Source organism: Ornithorhynchus anatinus, chromosome 2 (genome assembly GCF_004115215.2).
Source record: "Ornithorhynchus anatinus isolate Pmale09 chromosome 2, mOrnAna1.pri.v4, whole genome shotgun sequence".
Lineage (NCBI taxonomy): Eukaryota > Metazoa > Chordata > Mammalia > Monotremata > Ornithorhynchidae > Ornithorhynchus > Ornithorhynchus anatinus.
This window is the reverse complement of record NC_041729.1, coordinates 98,333,119-98,340,793: the sequence shown is the minus strand read 5'-3', so window position 1 is coordinate 98,340,793 and position 7,675 is coordinate 98,333,119. Positions and strand designations below refer to the sequence as shown.

The window sequence follows — 7,675 nt, the reverse complement described above, 5'->3', positions numbered from 1 at the left end:
CCAGGCTCCTGTTCTTCTGATATCGAATAACTAGGACTCCAGAAAGATTAGTCCAGACATGGGGCAGCTCTCTAGGATAAAGAACATTTCCGTGGGTGGATAGAAAAACACATGGACAAGGCCATTAAGATAAAGTACATCTTGATTTCATACCATTTCCCTTTTTGGAAGCTCTCAACTTTCTTTACTGACAAAATCTAGTTTATTCTTCCAAAAATCTCAGTTAATTTAATAGGACTATATAGAATGTATGTGTATTGAATCATGCTCTTTGAGAAATTGTCTTCAACAGGGGGCATGCTTTGAGCTTTCCAAAATAGCATTTTTTTCCCTCCTTAGTATAAAGGGAAGTATACTTTTTATGGAGATTTCCATTCTTCCCAATTTCAGGTCCAAAAATTGAGGGCCGGGTTATGTCTGTTTCAAAGCAGTAGAATCTGAAATCAAGATCTGATGCCTACTAAGGAAATAATGGTCATCATTACAATAATTGTGTAGGCCTTTTTGGAATTCAAATGCATGAAATCGCAATCAATGATGAGTTGGTAAGGCTCCTTGAGAATTATTCCCATATACTGAAATTTGGACTTTTCTGACCCTCAATTAAGCTTCGTTAGCTGCTGCTCTTAAGGGTGTATTGACTCTTACAGCCATTTTCACGGGTTTGTATGGCCAGAAGTCTTCCATACTCCTTTTGCCTTTGAATTCCCTAGAATTTAGGAAAGGAAAGCATAATTAATCATTGTTCTGAAATTCTTAGCCACCTTCCAATTATTTCCACAATCTTCTCTGGTCCACGTACAACAAGGCATATGGATACAGCTTCACCTTAAATTTGGTCAGTTTTCAGGCTATTATTGTTGTTATCATCGTCATCATCATCATCATCAGGAAAGCAGTGTGGCCTAGTGGATAGAGCATGGGCCTGGGAGTCAGAAGGGTTCTAATTCTGCTCCACCAATTGTCTGCTGTATGACCTTGGGTAAGTCACTTCACTTCCTCTTTGCCTCGGTAAATTCATATGTAAAAGAGGGATTAAGACTGTGATCCCCATGTGGGACGGGGACTTCATCCAACCCTATCTATTTGCATCCATCCCAGCACTTAGTACAGTGCCTGGCACATAGTAAGCACTTATCAAATATCACAGTTATTATTATGTTAAGTATTTACTGTGCCAAGCACCGTTCTAAGCGCTGGGGTAGGTGCAAGGTAATCAGGTGGGACATTCATTCAACTCAGTAGTATTTATTGAGCGCTTACTGTGTGCAGAGCACTGTACTAAGTGCTTGGAATTTACAATTCGGCAACAGATAGAGACAATCCCTGCCCATCGACGGGCTTACCGTCAGTACCTTATGAGATTCACAGTCTAAGTAGGAGGGAGAACAGGCAGTAAATCCCCATTTTGCAGATGGAGAAACTGAGGTACAGAGAAGTTAAACGACTTGCCCGTGGTCACCCAGCAGACGAGGTGGACCTCTGGCTCCCAGGCCTGTGCTTTTTCCACTAGGCCATGCTGCTCCACTTTTTAGCAGATTACCGTTTACTACTACTAAACATAGGAGTCCAAGTACAAGTATAGAGAAGCAGCGTGGCTCAGTGGAAAGAGCACGGGCTTTGGAGTCAGGGCTCATGAGTTCGAATCCCAGCTCTGCCACTCGTCGGCTGTGTGACTCTGGGCGAGTCACTTCACTTCTCTGTGCCTCAGTTCCCTCATCTGTAAAATGGGGATTAAGACTGTGAGCCCCACGTGGGACGACCTGATTCCCCTATGTCTACCCCAGCGCTTAGAACAGTGCTCGGCACATAGTAAGCGCTTATAACAAATACCAACATTATTATTATTATTATTAACATCCTCAAAGGCCTTGAAACCAGTGGGATTTTAATACCACCAAGAGTTGAGTCTTCCGGTGTCCCTGTTGAGCCATCCGCTTTTCCCACCTTTTAATGGTCCCGAAGGCTTCCCCCCAGCTTTGTTCCTTGATGTCCTAGATATGCCCGGGAAGAACATCCCATCATGCCCGTTTCATCTGCTTGGCATTTCCAGACCTGGAAAACAGAGTGAGGATGTGGCACCTACTAAGCTTTCCAAATGGACTCTGCCATTGGCCTGAAAATCGTCCCCTTGCCATAAACGATCGAGCCTCACGAGGAACAAGCCACGCAGGGCTAAATTCAGGTTGCACAATGCTGTAGCTTGCACCTTGCCAGATATTTCTGGCAAGCACATCCCCCCCCGACCACAAAATCGTTGTTATGGACTCTTTTCTCCCTCCTTGTTTGCTCATCCTCTATAAAATGTCCTTTAAATCACTTTCTTGACTTGTTTTGCGTGCGTATGCCACATGCTTCCACACCACAAAGTGGGGAAACGCTGTCCAAACATCACAGTGTGAATTCCAAGGGCCGGATAATTACCAGGACTCCTTTCACCGAGCAAATGAAGGCCAAAGGTTGATCCCAAACTCAAGTCAACAAAAACCTTGGAGTACCTTCCCAGTAAATTGCCTTTCCCGTCAACTGCGGGAATCTCTCTGTATTATCCACACTGGGGAACCCACAACCTTATAATGCTAAGAATAAATGGCCAGTGTGGCTCATGATAAGGTAAAACATTTTCTTCATAATAGAGAAGCAGCGTGGCTCAGTGGAAGGAGCACGGGCTTTGGAGTCAGGGGTCCTGAGTTCGAATCCCAGCTCTGCCACTTGTCAGCTGTGTGACTGTGGGCGAGTCACTTGACTTCTCTGTGCCTCAGTTACCTCATCTGCAAAATGGGGATTAAGACTGTGAGCTCCACGTGGGACAACCTGATTGCCCTGTGTCTACCCCAGCGCTTAGAACAGTGCTCTGCACATAGTAAGCGCTTAACAAATACCAACATTATTATTATTATTATTATTATTATTATTATTATAATAATGGCATTTGTTAAGCTCTTACTATGTGTGAAGCACTTTTCGGAGCGCTGGGGAGGTTTCAAGATGATCAGGTTGTCCCACGTGGGGCTCACAGCCTTAATCCCTGTTTTACGGATGAGATAACTGAGGCCCAGAGAAGTTAAGTGACTCGCCCAAAGTCACATAGCTGACAAGCGGCAGAGCAGGGATTAGAACTCGTGACCTCTGACTCCCAAGCCCGGGCTCTTTCCACTGAGCCGTGCTGCTCCAAAGAATTCCTTTGGTGGAGAAAGTGATATGAAGTAACCAGGAGGTGAGCATCCATCTCCCAAAACTGCCTTGCACCTTCTTGTTCTAAGTCCTGCTGATCTCCGGCCATCATTCCATCAGTCGCGCCCATTGAATGCTTATGGCGTGCGGAGCACTGTACTAAAGGCTTGGGAGTGTTCGGTATCGCAGAAGTAGTAGTCACGTTCCCTGCCCACAATGAGCTTACATCCTGGAAGAGCTTAGAGCCTAGATCTTCTGGTGCAGAGCAAGGGGAAGGTAAACTTCTCTACCAGAAAGGTCATAAGAAGGAAAAGGGATTAATGCTGCTTGTTTGCTTCTTTTCTGATTTTTGTTAATATTCTTCCAATATCTCAGCCTTTAAGATGATTATATTACTTTTTATATCAGGCCTCTGAGGTTCTCAAGATAAAGTAGCCTGTGCTGGTGGAAGCACAGGTAACTGTTGCTATTTTATTTGTTCTTAGCACATTTATTCATTCATTCAATCGTATTTGTTGATCTCTTACTGTGGGCAAAGCACAGTTCTTAACTCTTCGGAGAGTACAATATAACAGTGAACGGAAACATTCCCTGCTCACAATGAGCTTACAGTCTAAAGGAGCTTAGAGTCTATCAACTTTGTCTCCAGTCTTTCAATTCAAGTACAATCAATTATTCCATGTCAGTCAATCATATTTATTGAGCACTCACGGTGTGCAGAGCACTGTGCTAAGTATCCGGGAGAGTACAATACAATAAAGTCGGTAGGCACGTTCCCTGTCCACAAGGAACTCACAGTCTGGAGGGGGAGATGGACATTAAAATGCATTACAGATGTAGACATTTGTGCCGTGGAGCTGAGGGTAGGGTGAATAAAAGGATCAAGTCCAAGCGTGAGGGTGATGCAGAAGGGTCCCCGTTTAGTCTGTGAGCCCATCCTTGGGCAGGGATCGTCTCTACCTGTTGCCGAATTGCCCATTCCAAGCGCTCAGGACAGTGCTCTGCACATAGTAAGCCCTCGATAAATGCTACTGAGTGATTGAATGAAAGACGGGAGAGGGAGAAGAGGAAATGAGGGCTTAGACGGGGAAGACCAAGCAACCCACAAGGAAAAACAGTCCTATCGAAGAAGCAGAATGGGAAGCAGCGTGGCCTACTGGGTAGCGCATGGGTCCGGGAGTCAGAAGGACCTGGGTTCTAATCCCGGCTCCACCACTTGTCTTCTGTGTGACCTTGGGCAAATCGCTTAACTTTTCTGTGCCTCAGTTTCCTCACCTGTAAAGTGAGGATTAAGGCCGGGAGCCCCATGTGGGACATGGCCCGTGTCCAACCTGATTAGCTTGGGCCTGCTACGACGCTTAGAGCAGTGCCTCTCGTATAATAAACACTTAACAAATACCATAAAAAAATGACAGTGTCTTTCAACAGAGAAAACCCTCTCCCCGTCCGTAGGAACCTAAATGGAATCAATCAGTCAGTGGTATTTTTTGAGCATCTACTGCGTGCGGTACGCTGTAATAAGTGCTTGGGAGAATACAACACCAAATAGAAGATGTGCCTCATCTCTTCATCCCACGATGACAAAAGAACAGTTGCTTGAAGCGGGGGATTGGATCGGACGGACTCATGGGTGAATGTCCAATGGGTCATGGAGACCAAAACTCCATTCTGCTTCCGGTCGTCAGTCAATCAGTTGAATTTATTGACTATTTACTCTGGGCAGGGCAGTGTACATGATGGTTGAGGGAGTATACCGAGAGCAGAAAACATGACTCCTGCTTCAGGAGACAAGAGGTTTACTGTTGGGATTTGTTAAGCGCTTCCTATGTGCAGAGCACAGTTCTAAGCCCTGGGGTAGATACAGGGCCATCAGGTTGTTCCACGTGAGGCTCACAGTCTTCATCCCCATTTGACAGATGAGGTGACTGAGGCACAGAGAAGTTAGGTGACTTGTCCACCGTCACACAGCTGCCAAATGGCAGAGCCCAGATTCGAACCCATGACCTCTGACTCCCCAGCCCGGCCTCTTTCCACTGAGCTACGCTGCTTCTCTAGGGAATCTGTATGTTATGTACTATAAATTATTTATTTATGTTAATGTCTGTCTCCCCCTCTAGACTGTAACTTCATTGTAGGCAGAGACGTCTGTTGTAGCGTAGTCTTCCAAGCGATTAGTACAGTGCTCTGCACAATGTAAGCACTCAATAAATACCACTGATGATGATGATGTTGATGATAGAGTCCATGCCTATTGTCCTATCCGTTCCTTTGGAGAATAGCGTAGCAGGAATGAGATTGGGGAAAATAAAGGTAGAAGGTTGGAGATCCTGGACATCCTTCTCTTGTCTTAGGGCGTCGTGTCGTCTCCGATTCATAGCGACGCCACGGACACGTCTCTCCCACAACGCCCCACCTCCATCTGCAATCGTTGTGGTAGCGGATCCAGAGAGTCTCCTCGGTAAAAATATAGAAACGGTTGACCATCGCTTCCTCCGGCGCAGTCAGCTTGAGTCTCTGCCCTCGACCCTCTTCCATGTCGCTGCCGCCCAGCGCGGGGGAATTTTGACTTGTAGCAGATTGCCTTCCGCTTGTTTGCCACTGCCCAAGCCAGGAATGGAATGGACGGGCTTCTGCTTGACTCTCCCTCCCATAGTTGAGACAGGTAGAGGACTGGAAACTCTCCAGGTGCGACCCTGAGAGGGAAAAGCCATCCTGGGCTGTTCCCGATCCAAGCGTTCCCATCCCCTCACTCCTCCTCCCCGTTCCCTCCAGACGTGATCCCTGACATTCAACCAGCTTCGGCTCCTTTGTGGGCCAACCCGCTACTGAAAGGATCTCGAAGAGAAAAGGCCCCTCCTCCGAAACCGCCTCCCGGGCAGTGCTGAGGTCGCGGGGAAGGGGAGAGCCTCTCCGTGCTATTAACTCTCCATCTTTCGAGGGACCCGTGCCATGGGGCTTTCGGTGCCATCGATCCAGCACTTCCGAGTGAATTTAATGCTCACGGTTTTTATTAGGAGACTAAACCTCCACTCCCCCACCCCGACACCGAAACCCACCCTGGTCCGAAGCAACCGACGCGGTCTGAATCCCATCCAGAATTTTACTAATATTTACCAGTGCTGAACTCGGTCTTGCTTGATAAGTCGAATCTGTTGTAAATCACTTCCAGTTGTAAAAATACATTATTTATTCATAACTGTCCTATTGGAATAGAAATGAATGCTCACCACGATGCTATGATTAAGCGAGTCAACTTGCCAGGCTGGCTGCTCGGGAGAAAGAATGGTCTGGGGTGAATATTTTGGAGAACGAAAAATCAAGAAGGGTCAGAGTAAAATTCTATGAAGAAAATCGGCCTTGCCCAGTTAATCAAAGTATACATGTTATTATTGACATGGTGCCTTTTCTTGCAACGGTTTATACGCTTTCTGAGGTTTCTTTTTCGATACGTTTGTGTCTATTTAAGTATCTGGTCTAGCAGTTGGCAACCCCGAGCTTTGGCTGGAATGAGTGCGGATTGAGCGTCATCCGGGTGTAGAGCAAGCAAAAGCGGTTTGCTGCTAATGGGGGAGAAAATGGACCCAAGTGAGCGACTGAACAGTGTTTAAGTAGGTAAGGTGGAGGGAAGAAGGCAGGAAGATCTCCCAGAGTCAGGGTCTTTTTAGAGGGCTTTCGAAGGAGAGGAGGAATGTGGTCATTATAATTCTGGTGTTTGTTAAGTGCATACTATGTACCAAGTACTGTACTAAGCTCTGGGGAAAGTCCGGGATAATCAAGTCAGACACAATCTCTATCCCACATGGGGTTCACTGTCTAAATAGGATGGACTTCCCGTTTTACAGAGGAGGAAACCGAGGCACAAAGAAGTGAAGCGAATTGGCCAAATTCACACAGCAGGCAAGTCGGAAGGCCGGGATTAGACTCCAGGTCCTCTGACGCCCAGTCTTGTGCTCTTTCCATGAAAGGCAGGGAATGGGCCAGAGGCAGGATAATTGAGAGAGTAACGGTGAGCGAGTGCGTTTGGGAGTAGAGGTTGGGACGCAGTGGTGGAGGAGGTAATGGGGTCCCGGCTCCATCTCTTGCCTGCTGGGTGACCTTGGGCGTATCACTTCACCTCTCTGTTCCTGAGTTCCCTCATCTGTAAAATGGGGATTGTGACTGTGAGCCCCACATGGGACGGGGGCTGTGTCCAACCCGATATGCTTGTATCCACCCCAGCGCTTAGTGGCGTGTCTGGCACATAGTAAGTACTCAACGAATACCAGAATTTAATAGGTCCTGAGCTAAGGGTGCGAGGCCAGGGTGCCTACCTCCTGCACCACCCAAGAATTTAGGGTTGGAGAACGTAAGCTGGTCTTCTAGATGGGAAGCTCACTGTGGGCAGGGAATGCTTCTGATTATTGTTATATTGTATTCCCCCAAGCACTTATTACAGTGCTCTGCGCACAGTAAGCGCTCAATTGAGAAGCAGCCCGGAAAAAGCCCGGGCTTGGGAGTCAGA

General features: G+C 46.9%; 1 long non-coding RNA gene across 1 annotated transcript; it reads left to right on the top strand.

Moving 5' to 3' along the window:
- Positions 1–932: 932 nt before the first annotated feature.
- Positions 933–2,320, top strand: LOC114806432. The gene is made up of 2 exons (XR_003754468.1): positions 933–982; positions 1,999–2,320. It is a non-coding gene; the product is annotated as an uncharacterized LOC114806432 (long non-coding RNA).
- Positions 2,321–7,675: the final 5,355 nt, after the last annotated feature.